The sequence below is a fragment of the Glycine max genome, chromosome 17, assembly GCF_000004515.6.
Source record: "Glycine max cultivar Williams 82 chromosome 17, Glycine_max_v4.0, whole genome shotgun sequence".
NCBI classification, from domain to species: domain Eukaryota; kingdom Viridiplantae; phylum Streptophyta; class Magnoliopsida; order Fabales; family Fabaceae; genus Glycine; species Glycine max.
This window is the reverse complement of record NC_038253.2, coordinates 21,409,481-21,425,971: the sequence shown is the minus strand read 5'-3', so window position 1 is coordinate 21,425,971 and position 16,491 is coordinate 21,409,481.

The window sequence follows — 16,491 nt, the reverse complement described above, 5'->3', positions numbered from 1 at the left end:
AATGCATATAATGATGTGGGTTTTTCGAAATTGAGGTAATAATTTTTTTTATTTTTTTTTACCCACTCTTGGAGGTTGAAGACGAAGTCTTGCGGGTTTTGTTTACTGTCTTGGGATTGTTAATCTACATTTTATTGTTAATCTACATTTTAAACTAACAATATTAAACAAAGAACAACTTGGTCTAGTGGTAGATGTGATATATATTACCTCTTTGTTCTGGGTTCGAATCTTAGTGGAAGCATTTTCTTCCTTGTTTTCATTTTTAATTAATTAAAAGGAATGCAAAAACATTTTGGGCTGGTTTTGAACCCTTGCCCAACAAGCATGAAAGGACTCCCTTTGCCGCTAAGCTACTACAATTTAATTGTTTATTAGTTGCAGTTCATGTGTATTTATAACTTCTAAAGGATAAATCATTTATGCACAAACTGTTTAAAATTGTGTGTATCTTAAGTTATGCTGAACATGCAATATTATGTTAAATACTGGTATGCATTGGATTTAATCCTTTAAAGTTTATTACATGTTGAATGAATATACGTGCAATGTTATTTTGAATTGGTATACATGTAATTTTTATGATTCAATATTGAGCACATTTGCATTATTAAGTATGTTTATGCAAGGATTATTTTTGAATGTTAGGTGATTAATATAATTTTATTAAATTAGAGAATAGCCACAACATCTTTAATTGAGTAAAATTATATGCTAAATTTATAATCACATTAGAAATATTAAGTGATTAATCATATGTAGTGTGATGAAATCTACCCACAGGAATTTTGTTATATTTGTATGATTAATTAGGATAAAATATTAAATTATATTTCTTAATTTACCCACAGGAATTAAGGAAAAGAACATGATTTAATAGTTTTATCATAAAGTTGCATGATGAATCTAATTGAGTAGGACTTTAGCCCACAGGCAAGTTTTGTGTCACTAGATTCATATATTGAGACATGATTTGCATTGGCAAAACATGGCATTTGTTTAGTCTCAAATTTTCTTAATGAGCATGTGTGTTTGTTTGCAGTTTCACAATCTATGAATATTTCTTGTGACCTTCCCATTTTGAAAGGTGATAATTATAAGGTTTGGAAGGAAAGAGTTCTCCTTCATTTGGGCTGGATGAATATTGACTATGCTATAAGAAAGGATGAGCCATCGGCTATTACTGAAACTAGCGAACCTGATGCTGTTGATCTTTATGAAAAGTGGGAGAGATCTAATCGTCTCTCCATTATGTTCATAAAAACCAACATATCTGTTGAAAGCCATTGATGAACAGTTTACGACCTCTGAGAAGTCACTTGCTAGCACACTCATTATGCAATTCTCTCTTCCATTAAGCTTACTGGAACAAGGGGTGTGCGTGAACATATCATGCGCTTAAGGGACATAGTGGCTCAGTTGAAAACCCTGGAAGTTACCATGTCTGAATCCTTCCTGGTACATTTCATTTTGTGCACCCTACCTCAACAGTATACACCCTTCAAAATCTCCTACAACACACATAAGGATAAATGGTCTATTAATGAATTGATGACCATGTGTGTTCAAGAAGAGGAGAGATTGATAATGGAAGAGGGTGACAAGGTAAATTTGACTACTTCTACTTCTGGAAAGGATAGGAAGAAGTCTGTAGGCACCAATAAAGGAAGGATTCCAACTCAACCAACAATTAAAAAGGAGTCAAAGTGTTTCTTCTGTAAAAAGAAAGGACACATGAAGAAGGATTGCCCCAAATTTAAAAGTTGGTTTGAGAAGAAAGGTACACCATTGACTTTCGTTTGTTATGAATCTAATATGATTAATGTGAGTCATAATACATGGTGGATTGACTCTGGTTTTACAAGTGGGAAGTGAGCAGTGCATCTACTCAGGGAGTAGGATGAGCTCGCATGTAGAGGCCATTGGAACGTGCGTCTTAGTTTTAAGTAGTGACTTTAAATTACATTTGGAGAAAGTTTTTTATGTTCCTAGTTTCTGTAAAAACTTAATTTTTGTTTCTAAACTTGCACCTTTGGGATTTTATTTTAATTTTACAGACTTTGGTTTTAATTTACTAAATAAATATGAAATTATTGGTTGTGGTCAATTGGTTGATGGTCTTTATTCGATTGAATTGAAAAATGACGCTACTTCTATGCACATTTCTGTTGGGTTAAAACGATGTATTGTGAATGAAGAATCCTCTATGTTGTGGCACCAGAGATTAGGACATATCTCTATTGAGAGAATCAAGCAATTAGTAAATGAAGGAGTACTTAGTACTTTGGATTTCGCTGATTTTGAGACTTGTGTAGATTGCATTAAGGGTAAGCAAACTAACAAGTCTAAAAAGGGTGCAAAGAGGAGTTCTAATTTATTAGAAATCATACATACAGACATATGTTGTCCAAACATGGATGCAAATAGTCCGAAATACTTCATAACCTTTATAGATGATTATTCACGATATATGTATCTCTACTTACTTCATTCTAAGAATGAAGCTTTAGATGCCTTTAAAGTTTTTAAGGCTGAAGTTGAGAAACAATGTGGAAAACAAATTAAGATCGTGAGATCAGATAGAGGTGGGGAGTACTATGGTAGATACACAGAGGATGGACAAGCACCAAGTTCATTTGTGAAATTTCTTCAAGAACATGAGATTGTTGCCCAATACACTATGCCTGGTTCTCCGGATCAGAATGGTGTGGCAGAACGAAGAAATCGAACCTTATTAGACATGGTGAGAAGCATAAGGAGTAATGTAAAGCTTCCTCAATTTTTGTGGATTGATGCTCTTAAGACGGCTGCGTATATATTAAACTGAGTTCCAACCAAGGCTGTCTCAAAGACACCTTTTGAGTTATTCAAGGGTTGGAAACCAAGTTTGCGACATATACGCGTTTGGGGATGCCCGTCTGAAGTAAGAATTTATAATCCACAAGAGAAGAAACTAGACCCTAAGACTATTATTGGGTATTTCATTGGATATGCTGAAAGGTCTAAAGGGTATAGGTTCTATTGTCCATCCCACAACACTAGGATTGTGGAATCAAGGAATGCAAAATTTCTTGAAAATGACTTGATCAGTGGGAGTGATCAATTTCGGAACATTTCTTCTAAAAGGGATCACTATGAAGTTGAACCTTCTGGGACAAGTAATAGGTTGGTAGTCATTCCCACCCCTCAAGTTAAAATGGGTGTTAGACAACCAGTGATTGAAGTTCCACAAGCTGTTGAAAGTGATCATGTAGATCAAGTTGTTTGTGAGGAACGACATGATGATATTGAACAAACTGGTGAAGAACCAGTTGAACAAGTTCCTCAGCAAGATGACCAAACAACATTAAGAAGATCTACTAGAGTAAAAAAGACAGCAATTCCTAGTGATTATGTAGTGTACCTACAAGAATCAGACTACAACATTGGAGCCGACAATGATCCTGAGACGTTTTCACAAGCCATGAGTTCTAAGGAATCAAATTTGTGGTATAATGCTATGAGGGATGAGATGGATTCTATGGCATCTAACCAAGTTTGGGATCTCGTTGAGTTGCCTGTTGGTGTAAAAGCCATCGGATGTAGATGGGTCTTCAAAACAAAGAAAGACTTAGAAGGAAACATTGAGAGACATAAGGCAAGACTTGTTGCTAAAGGATTCACTCAAAGAGAAGGAATCTATTACAGAGAGACCTTTTCCCCTGTATCTAAGAAAGACTCTCTTCGAGTAATTTTGGCATTAGTAGCTCATTTTGATCTTGAGCTGCATCAAATGGATGTGAAAACGGCATTCCTGAATGGTGATCTAGAAGAAGAGGTTTACATGAAACAACTTGAGGGATTCTTATCTAGTGTTGGTGAGCACTTAGTTTGCAAGCTTAATAAGTCCATCTATGGATTGAAACAAGCCTCCCGCCAATGGTATTTAAAATTTCATGAGGTCATTTCTTCATTTAGCTTTGAAGAGAATGTCATGGATCACTGTATATACTAGAAGGTCAGTGGGAGTAAGATTTGTTTCCTTGTATTATACGTAGATGATATTCTGCTTGCGACTAATGATAAGGGTATGCTATATGAGGTGAAACAATTTCTCTCAAAGAACTTTGATATGAAGGATATGGGAGAGGCATCTTATGTCATAGGCATAAAGATCCATAGAGAAAGATCTCGAGGCATTTTAGGCTTGTCTCAAGAAACCTATATCAACAAAGTTTTAGAGAAATTTAATATGAAAGATTGTTCACCAAGTGTAGCTCCCATTGTGAAGGGTGACAAAGTTGCTTTGAGTCAATGCCCCAAAAATGATTTTGAGCGGGAACACATGAAAAATATTCCATATGCTTCAACAGTTGGAAGCCTTATGTATGCTCAGGTTTGCACTAGACCTGATATTGCATTCGTTGTTGGAGTCTTGGGAAGATATCAAAGTAATCCAGGTATTGACCACTAGAAAGCTGCAAAGAAAGTGATGAGATATCTTCAAGGAACAAAAGATTACATGCTCATGTACAGAAAAACTGATTGTCTGGATGTGATTGGCTACTCCGACTCAGACTTTGCTGGTTGTGTTGATTCACGAAGATCAACATCTGGTTATATTTTTATGTTAGCCAGTGGAGCTGTATCTTGGAGAAGTGCCAAACAAACCTTGACTGCTACTTCCACTATGGAGGCTGAGTTCGTTTCTTGTTTTGAGGCTACCTTGCATGGTGTATGGTTGAAGAGTTTCATATCTGGCCTTAGAGTTGTGGACTCTATTTCTAGGGCATTAAAGTTGTATTGTGACAACTTTGCTGCGGTGTTTATGGCTAAAAATAACAAAAGTGGAAGTCGAAGTAAGCACATCGACATCAAGTACTTAGCCATAAGAGAATGTGTTAAAGAAAAGAAAGTGGTCATTGAACACGTCAACACTAAGTTAATGATTGCTGATCCTTTAACTAAAGGCATGCCACCAAAGAATTTTAAGGATCATGTAGTACGAATGGGACTTGGTTCCATGATGTAATTTCATTGTACGTACATTTGTTATTTTCAATGAAACTCTTATTCAGTTAGATATTTTCTCATATGGTTTTGTGCACATATTTATTTATTTCGAGAAAAATCATTCGGTTTAGATATAGAATAAACATATGGTTTATTCATTAAGTTGAGAGCTAGTGTTGAGAGACTTCATATATTGTGGTACATGGAAGATACTACTCATCATCAGAGGACCTATCGCCATGACTCATATATTATGTTTCTTGTTACGGTTGATGTTGGGATAAATGGACCAAGTGGGAGAATGTTGGAAGCGCCCACGTTCACGTTCCAAATCTTTTATTATATTATTTTGGAACATTTAGTTATTTTGAATCTGGTCCATTTTCCATCCACATTCAACCCATATCTTGGCAATATATTTGCAACCACCTTCAGTAACAAATCACGTACCCATCCTTTATCTCACGTACTGATAACTTCTTATCTCACGTTCTGATAACAAAAATCAGATGAGGAAGCTTCACCAAGTATTCCCATTGAAAAACCATTGTTCAAACCTTTCAAAGTTAGTGATAAAGCTAAACGAAAAATTAGGGAACTTAGAAAAACTAAATCCTTAATTGAAGGAGTAGGAGACAACCATAGTGAATTACTAAACAAAATTGGTAGTTTGCTTAAGGTCATTCCAGAAACTCCACAAACTTCAGAAAATACATCCAAAATGGTAACAAGAAGTACCTCCAAATTAATTAATGTCATTAATGAAGATAGTGACCAAAACTCAGAAAAGGCAATTGAGGTAGGATCAGTATCAGAAAAGAATATAAATCCAATCAATTCCAAACACTGAAAAACACCCTCTAAATTATATTATCAACATCCAACTGCCCCAGACCTTCTATTAGAAGAAAGAGGTGGAAATAATTTTAAGAGTTTTAGTGCAAACAACATCTATGAATGGAACATAGATGCATAAACAGAGTATAACATCATGAATACACTCCAACATATGACCATGGTAGCTACAGCTTACCAAACCTCCCATGAGTGTTCGGAAGAAACCATTATAGATATCTTAGTGGCAGGATTTTCCGGACAATTAAAAGGTAGGTGGGATAATTATCTCACAAATGAAGAAAAATCAAAGATTTACAGCGTAGTTAAGATTGATCTCAATGGAAAAGTCATTACTATTGACGATGATAAAGAGATTCCTGACGCTGTTAACACATTAATTTTTACAATAGCCCAACATTTCATTGGAGACCCATCCTTGTGGAAAGATAGGTCTGCAGAATTATTATCAAACCTTAAGTGTAGAACCTTAGCAGACTTTAGGTGGTATAGAGATACTTTCCTAACTAGGGTTTACACTAGAGAAGATAGTCAACAACCTTTTTGGAAAGAAAAATTTCTAGCCGGTCTTCCAAGATCATTAGGAGACAAGGTTAGAGATAAAATCCGTAGTCAATCTGCCAATGGAGACATTCCATATGAAAGCTTAAGCTACGGTCAATTAATTTCTTATGTCCAAAAGGTAGCCTTAAAAATTTGTCAGGATGACAAAATTCAGAGGCAGTTAGCCAAAGAAAAGGCTCAAACAAAGACAAATTTAGGTTCTTTCTGCAAACAATTTGGTCTACCGGCCTGTCCAAAACAAAAGAAGAAACAATCCTCTAGGAGAGAAATCCATGAGAGTAAACCAGTCAATAAAAGAGATTTCCAAGAAGGAGATACTCACACAAACCCTCAACTAGTAAAGAAATGGAAAATCCTAAACAAAAAATAAAATAAAAAATAACATGTTACAATTATGGAAAACAAGGCCACATTAGTAAATATTGTAGACTAAAAACGAAGTTAAGAAACCTTAACTTAGAACCAGCAATTGAAGAGCAAATAAACAATTTGCTTATAGAAACCTCAGAGGAAGAAACAAAAACTTCATCCTTCGTGCTCTCCGATGAAAACCTAAACATAATCCAACAAGATGACCAACTATCATCAACAGATGATGATGGGCAAATCAATACTCTAACAAGAGACAAGATCTCTTGTTTGAAGCAATCAATTCTATACTTGACCCCAGGAAAAGAAGATTTTTCTGGAAAAACTCAAGAAAACATTAGAGGTAAAACCTAAAGAAAAGGATTTTATTACAAATAATAAATTTGATGTAAGTAACACATTCAAAAGATTAGAAAACTCTTCAACCAAACCAACAACAATCAAGGATCTTCAAACAGAGATAAACAATCTAAAAAAGGAAGTGAAAGAACTTCGTTAACAACAAGAAATTCATTAGATCATTCTTTCTCAGATTGAGGAAGATAGTAATTCTGAAAGTGTCAACAACAGTGAAGGAAACCAATCGGATAATCTAGAAGATGATATGTTTATGGGATTAATCAACAAGATTAAAATCCAAAAAATTTACATAAACATAAAAATAATTATTAATGATTTTGTTTTAGATACAATGGCCCTATTTGACACAGGGGCTGATTCAAATTGTATTTTAGAAGGATTAATTCCTACAAAATTCTTCGAGAAAACCTCAGCATAGCAAATGGATCCAAATTAAAGATCAATTACAAACTATCTAATGCAATCATTGAAAACCAAGGTCTTAGGATTAACACAAACTTTCTTCTGGTAAAAAACCTTAAGAACGAAGTGATCCCAGGAACTCCCTTCATTAGAGCCTTGTTTCCCATTTAAATATCTAATGAAGGTGTCGCAACCTACCCTTCGGCGGGAGGGCGACGAGTGACTTGCGGGTGCGTGTTCCAAGAAAGGAATACTCGCGGAGTCACCACCAGCGTTTATTTGAGGAAAACGTCGGAAAAATCGGAAAAGACGTGATCTATGAACTTTAAGTGAAAGGTTCGGGAGTTGTATTTACGCGCGGGGAAGGTATTAGCACCCCTCGCGTTCGTCACAAGAGACGACAACCTTTAATTAAATGTGCAAATATGACTTCAATTTTTATGTTCCCTTTTACGTCTTTATTTCTTTTTGTACTTTTTATACTTTTTATCTTTTTGCGGTCGACGAGGGGGTTTCCCTTGCTCCTACGTATTACTTAATTGCGATAAGGAAATCAGACCTACGTAGTTCTTTGTGAACAAAATGTTTGGTTAAGTTGTTTTTATCCTTTTTGCAAGGTATGTTTTTGTTGAATGAAAGGTTTATTTAAGGCGTCGGACCATTAAACAAACTTACGATTCTTTTGAAAAAGAGAGAAGACATTAAGGCATTGAACCATTTAATGTTCTCTTTATTTTTGAAAGAGGTAATAAAGCTACATGTTGATTTTAGCCCTTTTGAAATTTACACTTAATCGATAAGAGCGGAAAAGACCATTTCAAGGCTTTGGACCTTTGAAAATGGCCTTTTTTAGGCAATGTCAAAAGTTTGGTTTATGAATTAATTTTAGCCTTAGTTTCACTTTGGTTATTAATCGATTCGATTAAGAAAGAGAAATCCCAAAGGAAAATGTCCGATTGATTCTTTTTGATTTATTTTACTAAAAGATACTTTTGATTATTATATTATTATTTTACCCTTTTTTTGGTTTCCAACGTAGTTACGGCATGACTGAACGGTCGGATTTCATTTTAAGAGAAACTAACGGATATTATAATTCAAATGATCGGTGGAAATTTATTTTATTTTTTGATTAAATGAAAAAATGACTTAAGCAAATGACTAAAGCACGTCAAAAGGGGGTACGGAAAGTAAATAAAATGAAAAATAAAAAGCACGTAAAAACAAATGGGGACCACCATGGATACATAGAATGAAATGAAAACCTCGATTTGGAAACTTACCCGTTGAAGATCGAAGAACGATGACGAACGAACGAAGAACGTCGAAGAACGGCTGAAGATCTTCGCGAAAATCCCCATGGAAACGTTACAGAAACCTTACGGAAGTGCCTCGACTCGGATTTTCTTCACGGAACCAATTTTTTTCACTAATTTCAAGTGATTCTTGAATTACCAAGAGGGCTGAATGAAATTCTTCTTCATTTCTCCCCCTATTTATAGGAAAATGGGGGAGATGCTTGCCACCCAGCTCGCCCAGGCGAGCAAGGTGACTTCCTCCAAAAGCAACCGCCTTCTGCAGGAATCTTCTGGAGGGCCCTAGTGGGACTGGTTGCTATTTGCACCCCCATTTCTGCTAAATACACCCCCTGCCTTTTTTTGGTGATTCTTTTTTCGTAAAGTTTTGGAAACTTACGAATTTCGTAACGATACATGTTTTCTTTCCGTAATGTTACGGAACCTTGCGAATTATATAATCATCCCCTTTTTGACTTACGGAATGTTACGAAACCCCACAAATTGTGCAACGATGCTTCCTTTTGAGTTTCGGCATGTCACGAAACTTCACGAATTGTGCAATGATGCTTCCTTTTGAGTTCTGGCATGTCACGGAACTTCACAAATTGCTTGACGATGGGTGCCAAGTACCTCAAAATGGTTAAATGAAAGTTGCATGCCACCAAGCAAAGGTCCCCGGACGAAACTAGGGTATGACAGAAGGAATAACTACAAATTATTTAGGAAAAAATTATATTTAATTTCTCTATTAAACCAATCTGCAGAAATATAAATCTTATAGAAAATAAGATTAACCAAATTAACTTCTTAAAAGAAGAAGTATCTTCTAATAATATTCAGATACAACTGGGAAAACCCCAAGTAAAAGAAAAAATTCAATCTTTATTAAGTCATATCGAATCAACTGTCTGTTCTGATTTGCCACATGCATTTTGGGATAGAAAGAAACATATTGTTGATCTCCCTTATGAGAAAGTCTTTAGGGAAAAACAAATTCCCACAAAAGCCAGACCAATTCAAATGAATGAAGAACTCCTTCAATACTGCCAAAAATAAATCAAGGATTTTCTTGATAAAGGCCTAATCCGAAAGAGCAAAAGCCCATGGTCTTGTGTGGCTTTTTATGTCAATAAACAATCTGAGCTTGAGCATGGAACACCTCGCTTAGTCATAAATTACAAACCACTGAATCAAGCATTACAATGGATTAAGTATCCTATTCCAAACAAAAAAGATTTACTTAACAGATTAAATTCTGCAAAAATATTTTCAAAATTTGATATGAAATCTGGATTTTGGCAAATCCAAATCCAAGAATTAGATAGGTACAAAATAGCGTTTACTGTACCTTTCGGGCAATATGAATGGAATGTGATGCCATTCGGACTGAAGAATGCCCCTTCAGAATTTCAAAAAATTATGAACGATATTTTTAATCCATATTCAAAATTTGTCATTGTCTACATAGATGATGTTTTAATATTTTCCCAAATCATTGACCAACATTTCAAACATCTCCAAACTTTCATCCATATCATCAAACAGAATGGTTTGGGAGTCTCCAAATCAAAAATCAATCTTTTCCAAACTCGAATTCGATTCCTTGGTCATAATATATATCAAGGTGCAATCATTCCAATAGAAAGGTCAATAGAATTTGCTAACAAATTTCCCAACCAAATCTTAGACAAAACCCAGTCACTAAGATTTATAGGTTGTCTAAATTATGTAGGGGAATTTTTCCCCTATTAAAACAATATTGTCAAGCCATTGCATGATAGGCTGAAGAAAAATCTGACTCTTTGGTCTGATCTCCATACCCAAACAGTTAAAGAGATCAAACTCAAAGTCCAATCTATAAAATGTATGTATCTTCCTATTCTACAAGCATTTAAAATTGTCAAAACCGATGCATCAGACATAGGTTATGGTGGCATCCTCAAACAAAGATTACATGGTCAAGATCATGTCATTGCATATACATCAAAACATTGGAATCCTGCACAATTAAAATATTCAACTGTTAAAAAAGAAGTTTTAGCAATTGTTTTGTGCATTTCCAAATTTCAATCAGATTTATTAAATCAAAAATTTTTAATCAAGGTTGATTGCAAGTCAGCCAAAGATATTTTACAAAAGGATGTTAAAAACCTTGCCTCAAAACAAATTTTTGCAAGATGGAAAGCAATTTTAAGTGTCTTTAATTTTGACATAGAATATATCAAGGGCACCTCAAACTCTCTACCTGACTACCTTACCCGTGAATTCTTACAGAAAAGCGGTAATGCCTCCTAAGGCATCAGGAGCCTCCCTGAGAGGAGGTCGAAGTACAGATAAAGGATCTAGGCTGGCTCTACCAGAGTTGTCCACTAAAAAATCATCCTCAACTTCTTTTGTGTCACCAACCCAGGCTGGGTCATCCACCCAAAAAACCAATTTTGAAGGGTCATCAACCCAAATTATCTCAGTCAAACCTGAGCCATCCACTCAGGAATCTCCCAAACCGGCAACTGCCAAACAAACATCAGCCGACTATGCCTGGCCAATTGAAACCCTTTAGGCCCTTCAAGACATGGGTCTAACCAAATTTCCAAAAATAATCAAAAAATCTTGGGCAGATAATGCTCCAAAATACATCAATGACCAAAACAACTACCTATCCTAAAGGGAAACTACCGCTAGCCAAAGTACAAACACCACCTATCAAACAAACTAACAATTATATTTATTAAAATAAATTTTCAACTGTTTTGCAGATGGAACCTGAATTTTGGGACAAAAACCCATTTAAGGCAACAGGCAAGGCTTTCCCGTCAGGATTTCACTACAAACCAACTACCATCCTGAAGTCAAAGACTTTTTATGAATTGATTTTGGTAGACTCAAATTCAGTATCTATCAAACATTTCAAAGACCCAAAAGATCAAACATTGAACACCCACTCAACAATCCAAATACTAAAAGTTCTTCAACCAAGACATTTTGGTTCGGACTTAAACAACGGAAAGAGATTTTCAGTACCATTTGACCTAGTAGGGTATACCTATTGGGATTATATTGATTCTTGGACTAAGGTTTTTTGGCACCAAAATACCCGCTTCAAGCATTCATGGTTGATATATTTCAAAACCAACACAATTTATAATTTTCCAAATTGGTTTTTACAATGGCGGGATTTCTTTGGTCCAATTCCAGAGATATTCCCGAAAACAGTCCAACAAGGATTTGCTCAATTTGAAAAACAATACAATTCTCAGGAATCACGAATTCCAGTAGATCTTAAATATTTTTCTAGTTTTGCTTTGTCATGGATTTTCTCATGGCAGTATCGTTATAGTAAGACTGAAAAAACAAACCAATATCCATCATTCCAAAGACATGCATTTGTAAAATGGTGGACTCAATTTGACTCATCCAAAGCAGATCCAGAACAAGTGAAAATCTGGTTCCAATCCCATCCAGAATTCCTCAAAGTAGCCGATCTAGAAACTTCTGTGTTTTTAAACCAAAAGTCCCATCTAGCAGCATTTTTAGCAGGATCAAAATCGAAAGAGATCCTAACTAAAAATCTTAAGGAAGTTCTGCAAATGTTATAGCAAGAGGAAGAAGGTTCATCCTCAAAGAAGGAAGAAACAAGCTCTATTGAAGAAGAAGATGACTCTTTTTACCAAAACGAAGATGATTATTTTGGTATTTGTTTAGATTAATTGTAATTTCTGTTACAAAACCGTCTGTATGTAATTAATTTGTAATTTTGGACAATACTACCTATCCTGTAGAAAATAAGTCCCGGTCAAAACTAATTGTCCTGTAACAAACAGTCAAATAGTTCTGGTCAAAACTACCGGCAACTACCTATCCTATAGCAAATAAGTCCCGATTTGCTTACGTTATTGTTAATCCCAACTTTTGATATTTCATCTAATTTGAAGAATTACTTTTTATAATGGCTGTTATTTTTACTCTTATAGGGCACTTGCCTTGGATGATGGTTTGTGCTTCCCTCATCCTCATTTTCTCTTCCTTTTTATGTTCAAGATAATGCTGCAATTAACCAAATTCAACCGATCGAAACCTGATAACATGACCAAATAGAAGTCACAAACACAACTTCCCAACACGCTAAGAATTTCATAAACCAAAATCAGCTTAAATGAAACTGCAAATAATGAACTTATTAGGAAAATTAGGAAGAACAACAAACACTTTTGACATCATTGACGTAGCCATCATGATCTTACGAGAACTCAAATTATGGATAGAAAACAAGTAGCTCTCAAATACCTATGTGAATATAGTACAATATAGCAATGTGAGTGAAGTAGATAGCAAGGGAAGCCTATTTATACTCCTAATTCCAATTAAGGTTTAGATAACTATAATATCCCAGATACACTTGTCTTGTTTCAATTGAGTTCCTTCAAGTTCAATTGAATCACAAATGTATAATTAATGTTTTAATTTCATGGGATTAAGGTTAATTTGGCTGGTTCTTCCTCTCAAACATAAATGAATGCCTAATCTGACCAAACTGATTCATCTTATGTTGTCCTCTTCATCAAAAACCTTATACTATTGATTAAATTCAGAAGAAGCAAAGAAAGCAATAAAGACAAAATTCTCTCTAGATCAACCGAAATCCTTAATTTGCATCTATGCCATGGAAATGCTTATGCTCCACGATCACATGGCCACAACTACTTCTAAAAAGGAAAATTTGATAAAAAGAAAATCACATAGCCACGTCAGAAATGGCTTAATCCAACAACGTGTTTATTAGGCTTAATTTTTCATACGTCAGAAAATCACATGTTACATTATAGGATTAATTTGTTAAAGGAATAATCATTTGTTTGGTTCCTGACATTCTTGATTCGTCTCTTGGGTTTTTGAAGCGGAAAATGGGATGCGGGCCAATGATAAAATGTATCAAAATGACCCTTTTCAAGATGTCCCAAGTCAGCTTTCAGCAAATTCAGAATAAAAATTTCATGAGTTTCCTCTATTTGGATCCTTTTCTTTTGACTCCCTTTACACGAGTTATTTAAATCAACTTTTCATGTTTATTTATTTTTATTTAATAAAAGTTTTTACTGCATGTTTAAGTTAATTTGATACTTAAAATATGAGGAAATGTTGTCTAAACATTGCACTAAATTACACTCTCCTTCTTTGAAAGATGTAAGTATTACATTGTGTTGAGATATACAATTTAATCCTTATAAATTAACACCACTCTTCTTTGCCAACTAAATGATAACATGGCCTTACTGTATTTAACCAAAATCAGCTTAAATGATAACATGACCTTATTGTATTTTTATTTTATTTTAACAGCATTAATTAGACCTTATTACTTTTAATCCAATTATAAAATCTAGCTAATGGTCAATAAAATGGACTTTGGGTTGAAAAATTATTATGGTGAGACATTGTTATGTGAAAATAGCATTAACATAGGTGTTAAGGTTTAATTAGTTCCTTTTAGAAAAACATTAATTAGTTGTTACAGAAAATTTTAGGCAAAATTGGGCCTTTAGACTACTTGACCCCTAACATCATGCATCTTGTTATTTAAAGAATTGATATGTTCTTTCTTTGTCATTTCATTATAGTGAGGAGCATCTTGTTGTGCTTCATTACATGTTAAAGTAGATTAAGTATGGCTTAGTGGGATTGGTTTTCAATTTCAAATGAGATTAGGATATTCTTTGTCTCCTTTTTGCCTTGTAAAATTTTAAGGGTGAGAAAATGTTACTTTAATTTAAGAGAAAGTGTCTTTAGGTTTAAAAAAGCTTATGCTTATCTCATCCTAAGAAAATGAGTGGAAATTTAACCTATGATTTATTATATATGAGATTTTATTTGTTTATCTAGAATAGTCATACAAAATTATTTTATGAAATTATAAACATTGATCACATTTTATTTAAAGAACTGTTGATGTCGATATTTGTCTGTAATCGAAAATTTACATTTTCATGATGTATACAGGATCATGGTTCCTCCACCTGCCTCGCCTCCTCCTCCTCTTCCTCCTCCTCCTCTTCCTTCAAACGCATCAGCTTCACCGTCTGCCGTGAAGCGGACACGAAAAGCCTCACGTCTACGATCCTTGTCTACCAGACCACCTGGTGCTGACAGACCAGTGTTCCACGTTGATCCTACTAAGGCAAGGCTGACGATCCCCACAGGAAGAAATTAAGAACATATTTGGTGATTGTGGTGCGTGATAAGGTGGACGTCACGTACGAGAACTAGAAGGAGGTCCCTACTGCTCATAAGGACTTGATTTGGGAGGATATTCTGGTATTTTTCTTTTCTTATTTGATTTTGTTTAATTAATAGCCAAAACTTACATTATTTTAACAAAAAATAAGGTTATTTGTTATTGTTAGGCAGAATTTGAAATCCCAGAGGCTTTTGACAGTAGGACGAAAAAGAAGTTGCTTCACACTGTCGGTGAGAGATGGAGGCGGTTTAAATTAGACCTCACGAGGAAATGGGCCCTTGCAGCCGATCAGGACGGTGTGGACGACACCGTCTGTGAGAAATACGACATAAGCAAGGAAAAATGGGCCCAGTTTTGCTAGACTCGCAGAGACTCTTCTTGGGAGGTATGTTCCTTGTCATTTAAGTTGTTTTTCAAAAAACATTAACTTGTTATAGTTCATTCTAGCAATTTGAAAGATTATTGTTTTATTTTTGCAGGATGTGCGCAAAAAGGCACAGGGCATCCAAAAACAGAACACTGCCCCCCACGTATCAAGCAATACTTTGGATTGGCTCCATGGACGTCCTGCAGCTCTTCCTCCTTGCCTCCTAAAGAATTACAGCAGCTGACCCAGCACACAGACACTCATCATAGACACACACACGTTGATGATACACACACTTACACTCATCACACACACACCCTCATGACACACACAGACACTCATCATAGACACACACACACACACCCTCATCACAGATAGACACACCCTCCTGATACACACACACACACCCTCATCACACACACAGACACCTTCATCTTAAAATTGAAAGCCAGATTTAGTCACCTTTGCTGGCACATGAGGTCCACTCAAGAGGTCAAGTCTACTGGTTTCGTAAGCAATGGGTTGGCTGGTGTACTCAGAACCTAATCCTTCTTGGTTGTCACATACCCAACTACAATAATAAAGCATAAGCACCCTCCAAACCCAAAATTTGAAATTAGTTACACAAAGAATTGTTGATGTCGATATTTGTCTATAATTGGAATTTAGATTTTATATGTTCTTGTACGTCATCAATGTAATTTGCTATATAAACAACTGTTGTTCATGCTGAGTGAACCTTAGATTCCCATTTGAGACTGAATGCAATGATTCTTGCGGATAGTTTGCATTAGTCATTGTATTTAGTCTTGAATTGTCTGTTTGGACAGTTTGGGAGACTGATATTTTTATGTTAGATTCATTCGTTAAGGTTGTTATTATTTTGATTAATTTGATGAAATTTCGGTTCAATGCATTTCAAGTTGTTCTCTGGGTGCATACTTGATTATCGGGAAATTCATTTCACCAATGTCATGTGGTGTACTTGGAGACCAATGCGAAATGCTGCCGAAATTTAGTCAAATTTTTCAAAATAATGCTAACCCTGACGT